The following is a 22,639-nucleotide window of genomic DNA, read 5'->3' as shown; positions in this document are numbered from 1 at the left end:
TAGCTAAAATCCTCAAAACACCGAATATCGGGAGGACATGTTAATTGGGGGCTGTACCCATGGGAGCATGGACCTACGTTGACAATTTGTGGTGAAGATGTATTGTGACCACTAAGAACCTCAAATGTCAAATTACAGGTAGTTCGGTTAAAAATTGTAGCTAAAATCAAAACACCGAAAATCGAAATACTGTGTATATGGGAGCTATACCTAAACATGGACCTATGTTGACAGCTTTTAGTGGAAAAGTGTTGTGACCCATAAAAACCTCAATTGTCAAATTACGGCTAGTTCGAAAATCGAGGGTACTGTTATATGGGTCACAAAGTCTATAAGACCACAAGGTCTTTTTATAGAAGACCACAAGGTCTTCTCATAAAATACCACAAAGTCTTATTATAGAAGACCACAAAGTCTTATTATAGAAGACCACGAGGTTTTCTCAAAGAAAGGCTACATTGTCTTCTTATAGAATACCACAAAGTCCTCTTATAGAAGACCACATGATCTTCTTATAGAAGACCACATGATCTTCTTATAGAAGACCACATGATCTTCTGATAGAAGACCACATGCTCTTTATATAGAAGACCATAGAGTCTTCATATAGAAGACCACAGAGTCTTCTTATAGAAGACCACAAGGTCTTCTTTATAGTCTTTTTATAGAAGATCACAAGGTCTTTTTATAGAAGACCACTAGGTCTTCTTATAGAATACCACAAGGTGTTCTTATAGAAGACCTCAAGGTCTTCTTATAGAAGACCACAACGTCTTCTTAGAAAAGACCACAGGGTCTTCTTATAGAAGACCACAAGAACTTTTTATAGAACACCACAAGATCTTCTTATAGAAGACCACAAGGTCTTTTTATAGAAGACCACAGAGTCTTCTTATAGAAGACCACAAGTTCTTCTTATAGAAGACCACAAGATCTTCTTATAGAAGACCACAAGGTCTCTTATAGAAGACCACAAGGTCTTTTTATAGAAGACCACAAGGTCTTCTTAGAAAAGACCACAAGGTCTTCATATAGAAGACCACAAAGACTTTTTATAGAAGGATACAAGGACTCTTATAGAAGACCACAAGTTCTTCTTGTGGAAGACTACAAGGATTTTTTATAGAAGGTCACAAGGATTCTTATAGAAGACCACAAGGTCATCTTATAGAAGACTTTACGGTTTTCTTAGAAAGGACCACAATGTCTTCTTATAGAAGTCCTCCAAGTATCTTTATAGAAGATCACAAGTTCTTCCTATAGAAGACCAAAAAGTCTTCTTATAGAAGACCACAAATTATTTTTATAGAAAAACACAAGGACTTTTTATAGAGGACATAAAAGTTTTCCTATATAACACCACAAGGCCTTTTTATTAAAGACCACAATATCTTCTTATAGAAGATCACAAGGTCTTCTCATAGAAGACCACAAGGTGTTCTTATAGAAGACCACAGGGTGTTCTTATAAAAGACCACAAGGTCTTCTTATAGAAGACCACAAAGTCCTCGTTTAGATAACCACAAAGTATTTGTATGGCACAACGTCTTCCTATAGAAACCCCCAGCGTCTTCTTATAGAAAAACACAACGTCTTCCTATAGAAGACCGCAAAGTCTTTCTATAGAAGACCGTAATGTCTTCTTCTAGAAGACCCCAAGTTTTTTCTTTACAAAAGAGGCCCTCATCTCCACGGTCTTTTATCTACAGCATCGATGTGTTTTCGCTGAGTTTTTGCCCTAAATAGCACACATAATTTCCAATCGAAAATCGAATCAAATTCAATGATAATGACAGCGATATCATCGCATGATTTGTTTTGGCTTCATAGCAACCTCCTACCCCCTTAATTCACCGTCCAACGATGTTAGCTTCTGTATATGCTTTAGGTTTTCTTCGTTAAGATGACATTAAGCTGGAATGAAAATTGCAAAAGCATAACTCACAAATGGTATAACTGTTCTTTCGCATGTAACTGTGTTTTTCTATTATGTACGAATATCTGTAGCATGAGATTCGATGAAAATTCGTCGCAGTATCGTCATGGCGATGATAAATTTGCATTATTTTGTATGTTTGTTTTTTTTTCTTGATTGGTATCTGTAGCTTACTGTGATGCCGCAAGTTGACAAGAAATTGCAATGACATTTACAAAGATGAAATTGTCAATTTACAATGGCTTTTTGGCTAAAATTTTAGAAGAATAGAAAACTAACTAGAAAATTTCGGAAAGTTTCAAGATAAGTTAGAAGTTACATTGATTTCTCCCATCTGACAAAGATGGTAGATATTTTGAAATAATACTTATTTTGGAAAAATACTACTTATTTTGAAATAATACGTATTTTGAAATAATATTTATTTTGGATTTTCTATTCTAAGAAAAGACTAACTAGGCGTTTACACACGGACAGTATTGGCAAGACAATAGCAAAGTTACAAACCATTTTCACCTATACATTCACACTTTTCTCTATACGTATTTAAAAATTTGTAAATGTATTTGTGAAAAAGGTTTGTATTTTTGCTATTGTTTTGCCAATACTGGCATTTGTAAACGCAGGGTTAGGAGGACGAACAAAACTTTTTTTACAGAACCTATAACTGTTAATGCCTAAAAGTATGCTATAATTATAAAATATTTAGCATGCATTTTACACTATTCCTCACTTTCCTTTGTAAATTGGAACCAACAAAAGCAAAGTGAAACAGAACACATCGATTAGGATTTATTTGAGTCGAAGGTCACACAAATTTTAGGAATGCTTAAATTGAGTCCCCCACCACAGCAATTTTATGATATTACTCTAGTATGGAACTTGATCTAAGTACATTTCATTACATTGTTTCAGTGGAAACACTCTAGTGTGACCAAGGACTAAGTAGAAAATAAATTGTATTTTATTGTAAAGTTCCTCTAAAACGATACGAAGCCATGTTTTTATACCCTCAGCATTTATGCTAACGAGGGTTTACCCACTTTCATACGGGCAAAATGTGCCTCATCGAAATAATGGTTTTAGACCGCAAGTATGTTTGGATGAAATCCGTTTCAGACAATTTGGAGTCGATTTAGCAATGTCCGTCTGTCTGTCTGGCTGGTGCGCACGATAACTCTCGAACGGATGAACCGATTTGGTCCAAAATTTGGCTTTCGTAAGCTCGAAGATGGGTTATATCGGTCCACTCCTTCCGGTACCTCCCACAAAAGTTCGAAAATTTTGTGCGCACTATAACTTTTGAAGGGAGTAACCGATTTGGTCCACACTTTGCGCATCGTGAAATTTCTACCAGACTTAGATGAGATTTTAGTATGGACTCAATCGGTCCACTCCTTCGGGTACCTCCCACACAAAATTTCGGAAAAGTTCAGTTTAGGACATGTTCTAGAATGTCTTGGATTTTTATTGTAGCAACTTGTATTCAATGCTCCGCTTACGACGGTACATGTCTCAGTAGGGGCAAGTCTATACTTCCTGAGAAAATAGCCTGAAAGATGCAAAAAAAAAACCTATGACACTGTGTGTAGTGGTTGAAGCTCAAGATAACTCTCGAACGGATCAACCGATTTGGTCCAATTCGTAATATTTTGGCCAAACATAGCTTAAGTTCGAACATAAGCCATATCGGTCCACTCCTTCAGATACCTCTCCCACAAAAGTTCAAAAATGTTCGGAAAATTTGTGCGCACGATAACTCTTAAAGGAAGTAACCGATTTGGTCCATACTTTGCACATCGTGAAATTTCTACCAGACTTAAATGAGGTTCCAATATGGCCTCAATCAGTCCACACCTTCGGGTACCTCCCACACAAAATTTCGGAAAAGTTCAGTTTAGGACCTGTTCTCGAATGTGTTCGATTTTTGTTTTAACAACTTGTATTCACTGCCCCGCTTACTGCGGTACATGTCACAGTAGGGGCAAGTCTACAGTTCCTGAGAAAATAGCCTGAAATATGCAAAAAAAAACCCTATGACACTGTGTGTAGTGGTTGAAGCGCAAGATAACTCTCGAACGGATCAACCGATTTGGTCCAAAGTTTGGCCTTCGTAATATTTTGGTCCACTCCTTCAGATACCTCTCCCACAAAAGTTCAGAATGTTCGGAAAAATGGTTCGCACGATAACTCTTGAAGGGAGTGACCGATTTGGTCCCTACTTCACAGATCCTAATATATCTATAGATCAGGTTTGAATATGGATTATGTTTTTCCACTCCTTCGGGTACCTAACACACAAAATTACGGATAAGTTCACTTTAAGACCTGCTCTCGAAACACTTTGATTATTTTGAAGAACTTGCATTCGCTGCCTCAATTACGATAGTAAACGTTTTTTTCAGGGGCAAGTCCATACTTTTTGAGAAAACAGCCCGAAAGGTGTAAAAACCCCTATCGAACCACATGTAGTGGCTGGAGAGCACGATAACCCTCGAACTAACCGATTCGGTCCAAAATGTGGCCTTCATGATATTTTGTCACACTTTCAGTTGGAAGATAGACTATACCGGTCCCAAACTTCCGGTACTTCCCCCGAATATTTAAAAAAAATTCACTTAGATGGTATGTACGATATATTTTGAACAAATTTGGTCCAAACTTTGGATCTCCTAATAGTTTGTCCAAATTTAGTTTAACTTCTAAAATGGAGGTATCTTAGGGTACCTCCTCCACAAAAGTTCAACATTTGTGTCTAAGTGTAGTTTAAGGTCTGTTCGAAGATCCTTTGGAAATGTATACCGGTGCTGTTCGTTGTTGTCCTGCTTACAGCGATATTATATGTTTCCATGCTTCCTGGCATGCTGGTCCATAAGGGGTAGTTTACACTATATGTAAATGTCATATGACATGAAATTTTCCACCGTTATATATTCGCTAATATGTCCAATATTGGATATTTTCCTTACGCCATTTACTCTGTGCGTCCACTCCAGCAAAAATATAATAAAATTACGTCTCCACATTGCCTGCGTTGGTAGATATGGAGTGTTTTTATTTCGTGTCATATGACATTGATAGATAGTGTAAACTACCTCTAAGTTATACGATGACCTACTGAAATGACTAGTGGGCTCGATATCTATCGAAGAGTTACGACTCCCAAAATAATTTCTACAGCTTTTCCCTTTATGAAATGAAAACAGTTTCACAAGTATTTGTCAACGGTAAAATACACTTTTTGTTTTGAATCGTCTTAAAACAAGAAATCATTAAGTAACCCATTACAAAGAAATGTAAACAAAAAGAACTACTTATGTTACTTAGGGTTATGACTTTTTTACAACCTCATATCCCTGTATCATAGCGTAATAAGTTTTGCCATAAGATTACATAAAATCTTAATTATAAGGTGATTCGGTGAAAAAACCTCACGCACAAAATGATTTTAAAATTTGAATTTATCAAAATTATGGACAATTTTTTGAAGTCACTGAAAACAGATATATAATTGAAAATAAACTTTAGAGCCACATGAGATAATAAAAATGACATAAAATTTATTTCTCACTATTTTTCTTCAATATCGTAAACGCTTTTATTCAAAAATATAATTTTTTAACAAAAAACAAAAAATTTAATATTTTTTAAAATTATTTTTTTCGCGACTTTTTTAATATTTGAATGAAATAAACGTTATTGTAGTTATTAGTAGGCTTATATTTATTCATTAGTGCAACAAAAAATAATTTTTTGAAAAAAAAAATTTTTTTCGTTTCATATATTTTTTCAAAAAAATATTTTTTTAAAATCGATTTGTGCGTGAACTTTTTTTATATTTCAATCGAATAAACGATAGCATAGTGATTAATAGGCAAAAGTTCATTCATCCCTGCTACAGGAAATCATTTTTGAGGAAAAATGTCAAAAAGTCATAACCCTAATGTTACTCCTTACTAAGGCGGCCATCAGACCATCTGATTTTTCACATGTATGACATCAGCTGTTCTGTATATTAGTATACCCAAAGTGACAACATACATACATGTGAAAAAGCAGATGGTCTGATGGCCGCGGCACAGAGCGTGTTCACGCTCGCCGTCGGCCGAGTACTTTTTGCTAAACAAAACAAAAAACAGTTGGTGGTGCACATGCAAGCACATGTAAGCGTTTAAACAACCCTTAATGTTCGTACGCGTGGCCTAGTGTGTTCGGCTACAAATCAGAAGTTCGTGTGTTCAAATCTAGCAAAGATCGAAATAAAATAAAAATATGAAGGGTGTTGAAATTGAAAACAAATTCCAGCACAACTGTTCTAAATATAGAAAATATTTTTTGTTTAGCTTATAGCTTATTTTTCAACTTCCAGTGGTCATAGAATAACTAGTTATTCTAGTGCGACATGCTCTTGTTAAAATATTGGGTTAGTAGGGGGTTTTGTAAGTGGTTACGACTACCAAAAAGTACTATAAAAATCCATTATTTTGGGAGGATTTTTTGCTGATTTTTTTTTGTGACTACGGATACCCCAAATGTCTAAATTAGGTCAGAAAATGCATCTAAAGTATTTTTAATCGGCCGCACACTTATATGGGGGCTGTATCAAAGTGTGGATTTATGTTGACAAATTATGGTGGAGAAGTTTTGTGACCAATGGGAATCTCAAATGTCAAATTACAGATAGTTAGGTCAACAAATGTAGTTAAACCCCTTAAAACTCCTAAAATCGGGAGGTTCTACCAAAACATGGACCTATTTTGTGGTTGAGAGGTGTTGTGACCGCTAGGAGCCTCAAATGGCGAATTACAGCTAGTTCGGCTAAAAATAACTAAAATACGGAAAATCGGAAGGTACCGTTATATGAGGGCTATACTAAAACATGGATCTAGGCTGAGGATTTTTGATAAAGACGTTCTGTGGCCACTGGGTCAAAAAATGTAGGGAAAATCCTAAAAATATCTACTATCGGGGGGTAACGTTATGTGGGGCCTATACCTAAACATGGATCTATATTAAACATTTTTGACCAAAAGGTGTTGTGACCTCTAGGAACCTCAAATAGAAAATTACATTTAGTTCGGTTAAAAATAGCTACATTTTTATGCTCAAAATTCCGAAAATCGGGAGGTACCGTTATATTTGGGGCTAAACCAAAGCTTTCAAATGACAAATTAGAGGTAGTTCGGTTTTTTAACCGGTACCTTATTTGGTAGCTAAAATCTTCAAAATACCAAAAATCGCGAGGTACCTTTATATGAGGGCTATGCGAAACAAAAACTTGAAAAACAAACTTAACATACCCTCCATACTATGGTGAAAGTACCGTTCTATGGGGTGGGGTTATATCAAAACGTAGACCTATGTAGTCCATTTTCAATACCAACCATCCTAGGAGTAATAGAAACTTCTATGCTGATTTTTAAAGCTATATCTAAAAATTGCGAGCTGTATCTTGATTTCAACAGAAGGACGGACATGGCTATTTCGACTTAGAATTTTATGCTGATCAAGAATATTAATACTTTGTAGCGTCTCCGACGACTATTTTGAACAAATCCCTAACCGCACAAAAATGTTGAATATTTGTGTAGGTGGTACCCCAAGGAGTGAACATAAACTAAGTTTGGGCAAAGTATTTCGAGATTCAAAGTGAGGACCAAATCGGTTGTTCCGTTTATGAGGTATCGCGCGTACCATTTTAGCGAATATTTTCGAAATTTTGTGGGGGATGTACCGGAAGGAGTGGACCTATAAGCACCATCTTGGAATTTCATCATATAATATTCGAAGAAATATTACGATATGCAAACTCTGGACCAACGCAGGATTCGGTTCTACTACCGTGGGGTTTTTTACAGCTTCGAAGTATGGACTGCCCACTGAAAAAACTGTGCCATTGTAATAGGGGCTTTGAGCACAAAATGTTGCAAGAAAAATCAAAACGATTAGAGGGGAGGTTCTAAACTGTACTTTTCTCAAACTTTGTGTGGGAGGTACTCAAAATAGTTGACATACATATATAGTCTATATTCTAACCGGATCTATATTACGATGTGCAAAGTATGCATAAAATCGGTTACTGTTTTCGAGAGTTATCATGCGTACCATTTTAGCGAAAAGTTTCGAACTTTTGTGGTGATGGTCGGATAATATTAATAATATTAAATTTGTTTTCTTTGCGAAAAATGGCAAATGGAGGTACCCGAAGGAGAGGACCGATATGGCCCACCATAGAACTTGTTTTAATTTTGAGCAAAATATTATGATTGCCAAATTTTGGACCGAATAAGTTTATCCGTTAGAGGGTTATCGTGCGCTCCATCCACTACAAATGGTGCCATAGGGGGTTTTACAGCTTTCGGCCCATTTTCTCAGGAAGTATAGACTTGTCCCTGAAAACACTTGTACCGTCGTAATGGGGGAGGAGAATACAAGTTGTTACAACAAAAATCAAAACAATTTGAGAGGAGGTCTTAAACTGCACTTTTCCGAAATTTTGTGTGGGGGTACCCGAAGGAGTGGAACGATTTTTGTGTTTTAATTTAACCGATTTTTGTTGGTTACAAAAATCAGAGGTCCTTTTTGGATTATTGACCTAAATATGAAGGGCTGTGGCGACACTGTTTACGAAGCAACGTACAATATGCCCATGCCTAAAAGTATACACTATTTTTGTAATATTTCAGATATTTTATGCATTTATTACCCAACTCATCCATACCCTACGGTCGCAATCCATTTGTTCTGGCCAAAATTATTTCAGCATAATTTTTTTTATTCTCAGCCTTTAGGATTATGTTTGGTCGAAGTTATTTTCAGATTTGGTTTCCGTCTGCCTGACTAGCCAGTGCACAGGAAAATTCAAGAGAACTCACAATCTCTGAAGATTCTGTGTCTAGTGTTGTTTAAAATTGGACAATGGCATAGTAGCTGCTCAATGATTTGCGTCTCCCCCTCATCCTCGCACTGCGTACAGTAATCGACACTACTACCCACCGACAAATTCTGGATCTTACTTAGCAGTGCTCCGTCATGACTTCTACAGCAATTTTGATCCATCCTTGTTAAGGAGTAATAAGTAACAAGTTCTACGACATGATACAACCGGTCAGATAAGCCTCGATATCATACAACCGGGCTCGTTCTGTCAATTGCGAGCAGATAGATACATATGTGTAGAAGTAGTCAAGTGTATTGGTGAAGTGACACGCTTTGGGGTTATAGAACTTCCTCAATTTCAATATTGGGAGACTGCGATCCGGCACCATAATATGGAGGGTATAAAAAATTTGTCATTCCGTATGTACCACATCGAAATATTCGTCGGAGACCCTATATAAGCATTTCCGTCTAACCGTCCGTCTGTTGAAATCAAGATACAGCTCGCAATTTTAAGGATAGAGCTTTTTAATTTGGTGTAAAAGTTTATATTATTCCTAGGATGTTTGGTATTGAAAATGGGCTATATCGCAACGGTACCTTCCGATTTTAGGTATTTTGAAGTTTTTAGCCTCAATATCCAACGGAAATGGCTGAAATTTGGTCTTCGTTTGGGGTATAAAACTTTCCAACTGAAATTTGTCGGTATAGGTCACGTTTTCATGTAGCCCCCATAGAACGGTATCTCTCGATTTTCGGTATTTTTAAGAACTAAGTCTCAATATCCCACCGAAATGGATAAATTTGGTATTTAGTCTTCGTTGGGGGTATACAACTTTCCACTTGAAATTTGTCGGTATTGGTCCACGTCTTCATATAGCCCCCATGGAGCCGCACCTCCCGATTTCGGTATTTTGAAGGTTGTGGCATTAATATCGCACCGAAATAGCTGATATTAGGTAGTTAGTCTTCGTTTGGGGGACAAAACTTTCCACCTGAAATTGCTCCGTATAGACCCCATAGAGCGGCACCTCCTGACTTCGGTATTTTGAGGGTTATGTCCTCAATATCAAAAATGGATGAAATTAGGTATCGGGTCTTTGTTTGGGGGGTCAATTCTGTCCACCAGAAATTTCTTCGTATAGGTCCACGCCTTCATATTGTCCCCATAGAGCGGTACCTCCCGATTTTGGGTATTTTGAAGGTTGTGGCCTCAATATCCCACCGAAATGGCTGAAAATTGGTACTTAGTCTTCGTTGGGGGTATAAAATTTTCCACCTGAAATTTGTCGATATAGGCCAACGGACAGTGGAAAAAATACCGATCTAGCGCGCCAAAAATGAAAAACAAAAACACATACGTCAATTTAAAAATTATTGATGCAGTATTGATCTAAGTTGTCCACAGAATCTAACGGCATTTAAAATAATTTGGTTTGCATCATTTTTTGTCCACAATTTTTTGACAGGTTTTTATAATATATTTTAGTAGTACATTTGCGATCGTCGCATGCATTCTTCCCACAAAAGAATTTTAAAGCTTTATTGTATTTAACATTAACAGATGTTATTTATTGTAACTCGGATTTTACACTTAAAACATGTGACGTCCTATTTTCTTTCAATTTGTGTACTTTGTTAAAGCTATTTAGTAGGCAGTGTTGCAGGATGGCGCGTAGATGTTTTATTTTATTTTTATTACATATAGTTCTTAACAAATTTGAAACGTTTTAGCTGCAACAAAATATTTTATATTTGTTTTATTTATTATTATTTTTTATCTAAAATTAGCGAAATTCGGGTGTTACTTTTCTATGGGGGCCATATTAAAACGTGAACCTGTGCTGACAATTCTCCGTTGGAATATTTTATACTTCCAACGTATTTGGTTGGATAACGTGACTATAACCTTCAAAACAACCGAAATCGGGGGTACCATTCTATGGGGGCTATATAAAAACGTGGACCTATACCGAAAATTCTTATAGGAATGTATGTATAACCACAACGGAGACTAAATACTAAATCTAAGCCATTTCGGTTGGATAATAAGGTAGAAATATTTAAAATACCGAAAATCTGCAGGTACCGTTTACCCATAACAAGTAAGCAATGACTATAGTCGGACGGGGCCGACCATGTGATACCCTACACCACTACGCCTGGAAATTAGCTTTCAGAAAATCAAAATTCATTTATGGAACAAATAAACCTATTGTAAGAAATAACTTTGTGGATTCTGCCACCTTATCACAAGCTTAAATAATCATATAATAATTGTTCCACAAACATCCCATAAGGGACAATGAGTACACCCCGATTCATATTTCCTGATACGGGGACCTACAGTTTATCGCCGAGTCCGAACGGCGTGCCCTAAGCCACCACCTGTAGAGAAGATTTGCATGACTGAAAAAAAAATTTGCCAACAATACTATTAGAGGGTATTTTCCCACCGTTTAAAGTTACCTGGCCAGGGAATCGATCAACGGTGGCAAGATACCTCTAAGTAATGTTGACGACATTTCCTGAGTATTTCAGCCACGAAAAACTTCTCTACAAGGGGTGTCTTAGGGCACGCCATTCGGACTTGGCGGTGAATTGTTGTATGTATAAATCCCAAAATTATGCGCCAAGAGGAGGTCAGTGGGTGCCTTCACCTTCACCAAAATTAATATTTCAAAAAAAAAAAAATTTAACGGTAGCGACACCGAATACATTTAGAAAAAAAAAACGTGGCGAAGCGACCCCATGCTACAATATATCGCACCTGTTCAACAAAAAGATAATAATTAAACCTTTTTTTTTTTCAGTAGAGACAATAACTGTTGATACATAAACAGTAGTATGAAGAGTGAAATACCGGTATACTTGACGAACGAATAGACAAAGAAATGGCAGATTTTTACAGTGAGTAGGGTAATTCATTTTCTTAATAAAAAGTTAAAATTTTTAGTTAGTATCCATCTGTTGAACAGTTGCGATATGTATAAAAAAATCCAATTGGACAATTAATACGCCTGGGCTCCACGTAATTCGCAATAATGCACAAACTGGGAATTTCTCTGTCATGATAGAGACAATTATAGCATGGAAGGAAAATGTGTTTCTCTACAGAAAACCCACTTTATATTAGGCAGTAGCCCCGTTATCTACCAAACTCATTATTGCAATTTATATCAGTGGAAAGGTCAGTCATTCTTTTTTAATATGCAGGCTACTTTGGGGGTATATGCCCTCCAGAAATTAAAATATGGCATCAATACAATACAATACAATACAATTAGAAAGGTCAAAAGTTTATTTTTCAAGTATAGCTTACTTACCCGGAATATGTCTTCCAAGAATAAAGATATAAGCTGTGTACTAAAAATTTTCACAATTTTCACACAAAAGTTGTGGTCCATTTAACCCTCTAAATATTATCTGATCATCATCTCAAATTGCAAGATTCTTCTTCGTCATATACCCTTATCTTGTTTTAAATTTCGCGTTGATCGGACTATTATTGCAGAGCCGCTACAAAATTAGATAAAAATTATGTTTTTGATCCATTTCACCCGCTAAATATTTCACGATCATCACCAATAAAAATAGGGATCTATTCTGGTCTGTTTTGGTCTGGTTTGATTACGGACGGACGGAAGGACGGACGGACACACATCTCAAAATCTCTTTATCTCGTCGAGATATGAAGATTGGTATACATACCACATTGGGGGTCTCCGACGAATATTTCGCGGTGTTACATGAATTTCCCCGTGGTGTCACCTGGGGAACTGCCTTTAACACCCGTTAAAGGTAGTGAGCTAACATGTGCCGCGCGTTCACCCATAAGAACGTTAAAAACTTGGGTTTGGGCGTCGGGTTAGTAACCCTCCCCTAGAAAAAAAACAGCCTACTATGAAAAAACGAAAGAAAAGAAAAACAAACCTCTCTAAAGTTGACGAACCCCGCAAACGTTTTAAGGACCATGATCTGCGAATCTGCACCTGGAATGTTCGCACTCTTTATAGAGAAGGTGCAGTCTTCGCACTGGCAGACGTACTTGAAAAGTACAAGACCGATATTACTGCCATACAGGAAATACGATGGATTGGGAAAAGCGTCACAACAACACCTAAAGGTGACGCACTGTATTATAGCTGCCATGACGTAAAGCATGAGTTTGGTTGTGGATTCGTAGTTAGTCGGAGACTAAAACATCTGGTATCCAGGTTCACCCCAGTGAATGAAAGACTTGCTGCCATTCGAATGAAAGCTAAATTATTCAACATCAGCTTAATTTGCGCTCATGCTCCCACTGAAGAAAAGGACGAACAGACCAAAGATATATTTTACGAGCGCTTAGAAGAAACATATGACAGTTGCCCTGCCCATGACATTAAAATCATTCTAGCCGATTTTTATGCCAAAATTGGAAAGGAGAATATCTTTAGCCCAACAGTCGGGAAATTCAGTCTCCACAGTGAAACATCTGACAATGGTATGAGGCTGATAGACTTTGCAGCTGCAAAAAACATGGTGTTAGCAGTACCAGATTTAATCATCTCGATATTCATAAGGGCACCTGGCTGTCTCCAGATCAGAAATCAAGAAACCAAATTGATCATGTTGTGATAGATGGAAGACATTCATCGAGCGTGTTGGATGTACGATCGTTCCGAGGCGCAAACATTGATTCGGACCACTACCTTGTTGCAGCAAACGTACGCACCCGCTTAAACGTAGCAAACAAAGTACGAACAGACACAACACGAAAGTTAGACATCGGTAAGCTGCAATCACAACAGATAGCCACAGCATATTCCACTCAACTAGCCCAATTGCTTAATCAAAGCACTCCTCATCCCGATAACATATCAGCGCAATGGCAAAGCATTGCCCACTCCATGCAAACAGCCGCAAAATCCATACTTGGATACCAGAGACCCCCACCAAGGAATCCATGGTATTATGAGGTGTGTCGTGCTGCCACCGAAGAGAAAAATGCGGCATATAGGGCGACTTTACAATCCGTAGCAACGCGTAGCGCACGAGAGAGATATAGGGAGAAAAGGAGAGAGGAGAAACGTCTTTTCCGCAGGAAAAAGAGAGAGATGGAAAAGCAGGAGTGTGAAAAAATCGAGATGTACAGGAGCCAGAATGAAGTTCGAAAATTCTACCAAAGAGTCAAGCATCAAACTGATGGCTTTGGTACAGGCACAACCAGCAACGTAATTTGGTAACTGATACAGATAGTGTACTCAGGATATGGAAAGAGCATTTTTCAAATCTGTTGGTATCCAATAGCAGCGAAGACGACGAAGATACCACAGTCCTAATCCCAGAAGATGGTATTGAATGTATACCGCCCAGCCAAGATGAGGTAAAGACAGCAATAAATCGGCTGATGAATAATAAGGCAGCAGGGGCCGATGGCTTACCAGCCGAGCTGTTTAAAACCGGAGGCGACACGCTGATAAGGTGTATTCATCAGCTAGTTAGCACCATCTGGCAGGAAGAACGAGTACCCGACGATTGGAACCTGAGTATCCTGTGCCCCGTCCACAAGAAGGGAGATAAGACTGTATGCTCTAACTATAGGGGCATAAGTGTACTCCCTATTGCCTACAAGATCGTGTCAGGGATATTGTGCGAACGACTAAAGCCTATGGTCAACGAGATAATTGGACCATACCAATGCGGCTTTAGACCTGGCAAGTCCACCATTGACCAGATATTTACCCTGCGGCAAATCCTGGAGAAGACCCAAGAGATGCAGATCGACACCTACCACCTTTTTGTCGATTATAAAACAGCCTTCGACAGCCCGCTGCGTTCAAAGGCATTCCAAGCTATGTCTGAATTTGGTATCCCCGCAAAGCTCATCCGGCTTTGTAAAATGACTTTAACTGACACGAGGTCCTCAGTTAAAATAGGAAAGAACCTCTCCGAAGAGTTTGGTACCAAAATTGGTTTCAGACAAGGAGACAGCCTTTCGTGTGACCTCTTCAACATCCTGCTAGAAAAGGTTATACGAGAGGCAAACGTCAAAAGAAGTGGCACAATCTACACCAATAGTCACATGTTACTTGCTTATGCTGATGATATAGACATCATGGGCCGATCAGTAAAAGAAGTAACTGATACCTTTATAAAGGTCGAAGGAGAATCTGCTAAAGTGGGTCTGGCGGTAAACGGTGAGAAGACCAAGTTGATGGTGTCGACGCATCCATTGAGCTCGGACCGACTGTGGATGTTGGTTCCTATAATATTGAGGTAGTAAAAGACTTCGTCTACCTCGGCACCTCCGTAAACACAACAAACGACATCAGTTGTGAAATAAAAAGAAGAATTGTATTGGCCAACAGATGCTACTTTGGTTTAAGTAAGCAGTTTAAAAACAAACCCACATCTCGTCAAACAAAAATAACGCTCTACAAAACACTGATACTACCCGTGCTGATGTATGGCTCCGAAGCCTGGGTACTTGCGCAAACAGACATGTCAGTGCTTGGTGTGTTTGAGAGAAAATTTTTTCGAAAGATCTACGGACCAATCTGCGTTGACGGTGAATATCGAAGTCGCATGAACCACGAGCTGTATCTGCTATACAACGACATCAATATAGTTAAACGTATCGAGATGCACGATTGCGTTGGCTAGGCCATATCATAAGAATGAGCGATGATGAACCCGCTAAAAAGGCGTATGAATACATGCCACATGGCGGTGCACGCAGAATTGGCAGGCCAAGGAAATGTTCTGTAATGGGCCAGCTAAGTAAGTAAGTAAGTTACATGAATTTTTACCAAAACAAACTTATAATACCCTTTCCACATAGTAGTGTAGGGTATAAAAATACAAATTTACTAAATATAATAATGAATGAAGTACAATTGTCAATCTAGAGCTGTTATTATCCAAATTATGGACAAACATACAATGAACAAGTAAAAAAGTGTCAGTCGGCTTTGCCGACAGATATATACCCTCAGCCAATGTGAAGTGAAACTTTCATCGAATGTATTTAAGGTCTCTTCAGAATTTTGTGGCCCGTTTTGGACATTTGAACTTGTCGACACAAATGTGGATTAAGAATTACTGCACTAAGACACAAATGTTGAACTTTTGTGGGGGAGGTACCCTTAGGGAGGACAGATATGGGCCATTTTAGAAGTTAAACTGAATTTTGACAAAATATTAGGAGAAAGTTTGGACCAAATTGGTTGCCCCATTCATGCGATATCGTCCTAGCATTTTAGTGACGTTTTTTAAATATTGGGCAGAGTACCGGAAGTTGTGGACCGGTATTGTCCCATGAGACTAAGTTTGGATATAATATGACGAAGACCAAATGTTGGACCAAATCAGTTGAATAGTTCGAGAGTTATTGTGCTCTCCGGTAGCCACATATGGTGACATAGGGATTTTTTACACCTTTCGGGAGGTTTTCCTAAGATATATGAACTTGCCCCTGAAAAAAATTTTTACCGTCGTAATGGAGGTAACGAATGCAAATCGCTCCAAAAAAAATCAAAGTGACTTGAGAGCAGGTCTTAAAGTGAACTTATCCGAAATTGTGTGTGAGAAGTATCAGAAGGAGCAGACAAATATAGTCCATATTTGAACCTGATCTATATCTGGTCACTCCCTTCAAGAGTTATCGTGCGCACAATTTTTCCAAACATTTTTGAACTTTTGTGGGGAAGGTACCTAAAGGAGTGGACCGATATGGCTTATCTTCGAATTAAAACTATGTTTGGACAAAATATTACGAAGGCCAAATTTTGGATCGAATCGGTTGATCCATTCGAGAGTTATCTTGCGCTACATCCACTACCCAGGGTGTTATAGGGGATTTTTGCATCTTTCAGGATATTTTCTCAGGGAGTATGGACTTGCCCCTGATGAAACTTGTACCGTCGTATGTTGCAACAATTTTCCGAACATTTTCGAATTTTTGTGGGGGAGGTACCGGAAGCAGTGGACCGCTATAGCCCATCTTCGAACTTAAACTAAGTTTGGGCAAAATATTGCGAAAGCCAAATTTTGGATCGAATCGGTTGATCCGTTCTAGAGTTATCGTGCGCTCCAGCCAGCCAGCCAGACAGATGGACGGGCATTGCTCAATCGACTCCAAATTGTCTAAAACACATTTCGTCCAAACATACCTGGGGTCTAAAACCATTATTTCGATCAGGCACATTTTTCCCGTATGAAAGTGTATATACCCTCGTTAGCATAAATTCTGAGGGTATAAAAATTTGCGGCGATATCGATAGATAGGGCATTTTTTAAACTGAGTTTCGACAATATTTGAGTACCATTTTAGCGAATATTTTCGAACTTTTGTGGGGGAGGTATCGGATTTCATCTAATATTCGAAGAAATATTACGATATCCAAAGTGTGGACGAACGCAGTATTCGGTTCGAGCTCTCCAGTCACTACATATGGCGCCATAGAAGGTTTTTGCAACTTTTGGGCTTTTTTTCTCAAGAAGTATGGACTTGACCTTGAAAAGACTGTTACTGTCGTAATTGAGGCAGCGAATGCAAGCTGCTTCAACAAAAATCAAAGTGATTCAATAGCAGGTCTTAAAGTGAACTTATTCAAAATTTTGTGTGGGAGGTACGGGATGGAGTGGACAAATATAGTCCATATTCGAACCTGATCTATATCTGGTAGATATTATGAGAATGTGTAAAGTATGGTCCAAATCGGTCACTCCCATCAAGAGTTATCGGGCGCACAATTTTTCCGAATATTTTTGAACTTTGTGGGGTAGGTACCTGAAGGAGCGGACCGATATGGCTTATCTACGAACTTAAACTAAGTTTGGAAACAATATTACGAAGGCCAAATTTTGGCCGAAACCGGCATTTCCGTTCGAGAATTATCTTGCGCTTCCACCCATAAACATGGTGTCATAGGGTTTGTTTTTCAACTTTCAGGCTATTTTTTCAGGAAGTATGGACTTGCCCCTGAGGAAACTTGTACCTTCGTAGGGGACAGTGAATACAAGATGGTACAACAAAAACCAAGGCGATTCGAAAGCAGGTCCTAAACTGAACTTTTCCGAAATTTTGTGTGGGAGGTACTCGAAGGAGTTTACCGATTGAGTCCATATTGGAACCTCATCTATGTTTGGTAGAAATTTCATAATGTGCAAAGTATGGACCAAATCGGTTACTACCTTCAAGAGTTATCGTACGCACAAATTTTCCGAACATTTTCGAACTTCTGTGGGGGAGGTACCGGAAGGAGTGGACCGATATAATCCATCTTTGAACTTGAACTAAGTTTGGACAAAATATTACGAAAGCCAAATTTTGGACCGAATCGGCAGATCCGTTCCAGAGTTATCTTGCGCTCCAACCACTACACACGGTGTCATAGGGTTTTTTGTAACTTCCAGGCTATTTTCTCAGGAAGTATGGACTTGCCCCTAATGAAACTTACAGCGTCGTATAGAGGACAGCGAATACAACTTGCGTAAACAAAAATCAAAGCGATTCGAGACCAGGTCCTAAACTGAACTTTTCCGAAATTTTGTGTGGGAGGTACCCGAAGGAGTGGACCGATTGAGTCCATATTGGATGAGCCAAATTTGAGCCAAATTTTGGACCGAATCGGCAGATCCGTTCCAGAGTTATCTTGCGCTCCAACCACTACACACGGTGTCATAGGGTTTTTTGTAACTTCCAGGCTATTTTCTCAGGAAGTATGGACTTGCCCCTAATGAAACTTACAGCGTCGTATAGAGGACAGCGAATACAACTTGCGTAAACAAAAATCAAAGCGATTCGAGACCAGGTCCTAAACTGAACTTTTCCGAAATTTTGTGTGGGAGGTACCCGAAGGAGTGGACCGATTGAGTCCATATTGGAACCTAATCTAAGCTTGTTAGAAATTACACGATGTGCAAAGTATGGACCAAATCGGTTATTCCCTACAAGAGTTATCGTGCGCACAAGTTTTGCGACAATTTTTGAAAATTTGTGGGGGAGGTACCTGAAGGAGTGGACCTATATGGCCCATCTTCGAACTTAAATCGAATCTGGACAAAATATTTCGATACCCAAAATTTGAACCGAATCGCTTGATCCGTTCGAGAGTTATCGTGCGCACCAGCCAGCCAGACAGACCGACAGACAGACAGACAGACAGACGGACGGACATTGCTAGATCTACCCTAAATTGTCTGAAACGGATATCGTACAAACATACTTGGGGTCTAAAACCATTATTTCGATGAGGCACATTTTTGGTCGTATCAAAGTGTAAATACCCTCTTTAGCCTAAAGGCTGAGGGTATAAAAATCGACTTTTATTTTTGGCGCGCTAAATCGGTACTTTTTTCCACTCTGCAACGTCTTCATATAGCCCTTCCGATTTTCGGTTTTTTGAAGGTTGTGGCCTCAACATGCCCCCGAAATGGCTGAAATATGCTATTTAGTCTTCGTTGGGGGTCCACCAGAAATTTGTCGGTACAGGTTCACGTCTTCATGTAGCCCCATAGAACGGTACCTTCCGATTTTAGGTATTTTGAATGTTTTGCACTCAATATACCACTGAACTGGCTGGAATTTGGCATTTGATCTTGAATTGGGGGTATAAAACTTTCCACATGACATTTGTCAGTATACATATGTCAACGTCATCATATAGCCCCCATAGAACGGTATCTCCCGATTTTCGGTATTTTTAAGGTTATGGTCTCAATATACCACTAAAATGGTTGAAATTTGGTGTTTAGTCTCTGTTGGGGGTACAAAACTTTCCACCAGATTTCCACCTGATTCGTATAGCCCCCATAGAACGATAACTCCCGATTTTCCCGAAAAAGGCTGAAATTTGGCATTTAGTGGTCATTGGGGGAAAAAAACTTCTACTTGAAATTTGTCGGTGTAGGTCCACGTCTTCATATAGTCCCCATAGAACGGTACCTTCGGATTTTCGGTATTTTTGGGGTGGGATGTTGAGGCTATCCCACCGAAATGGCTGCAATTTGGTATTTAGTCTTCGTTGGGGGTATAAAACTTACCACCAGAAATTTATCCGTATAGGTCTACTTCTTTATATACCCCCCATAAGAACGGTACCTATCTATTTTCGGTATTTTGAAAGCTGTGGCCTCAATATCACCCCGAAAAGGCTGAAATTTGGTATTTTGTCTTCGTTGATGGTATACAACTTTCCAACTAAAATTTTGTCGGTATAGACCCATGTCTTCATATATAGGTCCACGTCTTCATATAGGCCCCATATATCCAGATTTTCGGTATTTTGAAGATTTTAGCCTCAATATCCCCCAAAATGGCTGAAATGTGGTATTTAGTCTTAGTTGGGGGTATAAAAGTTTCCAACTGAAATTTTTCGTTCATATAGCCTCCATAGAACGGTACCTCCCGATTTTCGGTATTCTGAAGAATTTAGCCTCAATATCCCACCGAAATGGCTGGAATTTGGTACATATTTAGTCTTCGTTGAGGGTATAAAACTTTCCACTTGAAATTTGTGGGTATAGCCCCCATAAACAGTACTCCCCTATTTTCGGTATTTTGAAAGTTGTAGCAACATTATTCAACAGGAATAACTGAAATTTGGTATTTAGTCTTCGCTAAAGGTACAAAACATTTTAACAGGTACAAAACTTCCCTTGCAAAAACTCAGACGTTTTGGTGTAGCCCCTATATAAGGTTAGCCACCTTATTTTTTGAAGTTCTTTGTCAAATTTTTTTACCGAATTGGTTGTTAATTGGAATTTTATGTTCCTAGAAGATAGGAAACTTTCTCGCAAAAAACTATCCCATTATATCCTCATGCTAGTCTAGCCGGATTAGTCAATTTTATGTATTTTGAGTTATTTTTTTTGTCAAATTTTCCAACCAAGATTGCTGTAATTTAATTCTGTGTGTTGCCAGAGGATACAAAATCTCCATTTGGAAAATTGTAAATATTGGTCCATGTATTGGAAATAACTATGATGACACCCCATAGAGCTCTTTTAAAGGGAATATTATCTGTTAAGATAAGATAAAAGCTTAGTACTTTCATAAACGAAAGGATACTAATTGTTCCTATTCACTTCAATACAGTTCGCTACGAAGGGTATACAAATTGCGGTCCGGCAGAACTTAACGCCGTTCTTACTTGTTAGAATTTGAGCTACATTTGTTCCGAACTACCTATAATTTGGCTTTTGAGATAACCAGCGGTCCCAAAACTTGTTCACTAAAAATTTCTGGCTCTTCTTGTGTTTATTCTGATGCCTGAAACTGGGAACATGTCGATTAAAATCTCTTCATTCATTTATAATTACTCATGGGCTGAGCATTGGTTCAATGGTCAGTATTTTCGCGCAGACAATGACTTCCCAAATGTTTGAAGGCCCCAAACAGCTAGTGCTGTGAGCGTGCGATCAAAGTTATGCAAGACTTATACAACTTCTCCTACAAGCAGGACAACCGCTCCTCTCCATCGACAACATTACAACAAATATGTCATTAAATATGTAGGCACTAAAAGTTGTAACTACTTAATTTTTTACTTACTTAAGTAGCCAAAATAAAGTTGGAGCGCAAGATAACCCTCGAACGGATCTGCCGTTTCGGTCCAAAATTTGGCTTTCGTAATATTTTGCCCAAACTTAGTTCAAGTTCAAAGATCCACTCCTTCCGGTACCTCCCCCACAAAAGTTCGAAAATGTTCGGAAAATTTGTGCGTACGATAACTCTTGAAGGAAGTTACCGATTTGGTCATTACTTCGCACATTATGAAATTTCTACCAGACTTAGATGAGGTTCCAATATGGACTCAATCGGTAAACTCCTTCGAGTACCTCCCACACAAAATTTCGGAAAAGTTCAGTTTAGGACCTGCTCACGAATCGCCTTGGTTTTTGTTGTAACATCTTGTATTCACTGTCCCCTATACAAAGGTACAAGTTTCCTCAGGGGCAAGTCCATACTTTCTGAAAAATAGCCTGAAAGTTGAAAAACAAACCCTATGACACCATGTTTATGGGTGGAAGCGCAAGATAATTCTCGAACAGAAATGCCGATTCCGGCCAAAATTTGGCCTTCGTAATATTGTTTCCAAACTTAGTTTAAGTTCGTAGGTAAGCCATATCGGTCCACTCCTTCAGGTACCTACTCCACAAAAGTTCAAAAATATTCGGAAAAATTGTGCGCACGATAACTCTTGATGGGAGTGACAGATTTGGTCCATACTTTACACATTCTCATAATATCTACCAGATATAGATCAGGTTCGAATATGGACTATATTTGTCCACTCCATCCCGTACCTCCCACACAAAATTTTGGATAAGTTCACTTTAAGACCTGCTATTGAATCGCTTTGATTTTTGTTGAAGCAACTTACATTCGCACCCCCATGGTCTATGTCGGTCCATGAACCGACAAAAATGTTGATTAGGATTAAAGTTCAAAATTTTTGCGGAAAAGGTACTTAACTTTTCCGCAAAAACTTTGAACTTTAATCCTAATCAACATTTTTGTCGGTTCATACGACCAAAATTTTGAAACCCCCTAACTACATGTTTTTTGTGAAAAATTTCAATTTTCCCATGCTGAGGGTATATCTCTGTCGGCAAAGCCGACTGATACTTTTTTACTTGTTTTTGCTATTTTCAGGCTATTTCTCAGGAAGTACGGACTTGCCCCTGATGAAACTTGTACCGTCGTATGGGGGGCAGTGAATACAAGTTGTTGAACCAAAAATCAAAGCGATTCGAGAGCAGGTCCTAAACTGAACTTATCCCAAATTTTGTGTGGGATGTACCCGAAGGAGTGGACCGATTGAGTCCATATTG

This window comes from Musca autumnalis, unplaced genomic scaffold, assembly GCF_047663935.1.
Source record: "Musca autumnalis isolate F117 unplaced genomic scaffold, ASM4766393v1 scaffold_2, whole genome shotgun sequence".
Lineage (NCBI taxonomy): Eukaryota > Metazoa > Arthropoda > Insecta > Diptera > Muscidae > Musca > Musca autumnalis.
The sequence above is the reverse complement of the archived record's forward strand: the minus strand, read 5'-3'. Positions refer to the sequence as shown.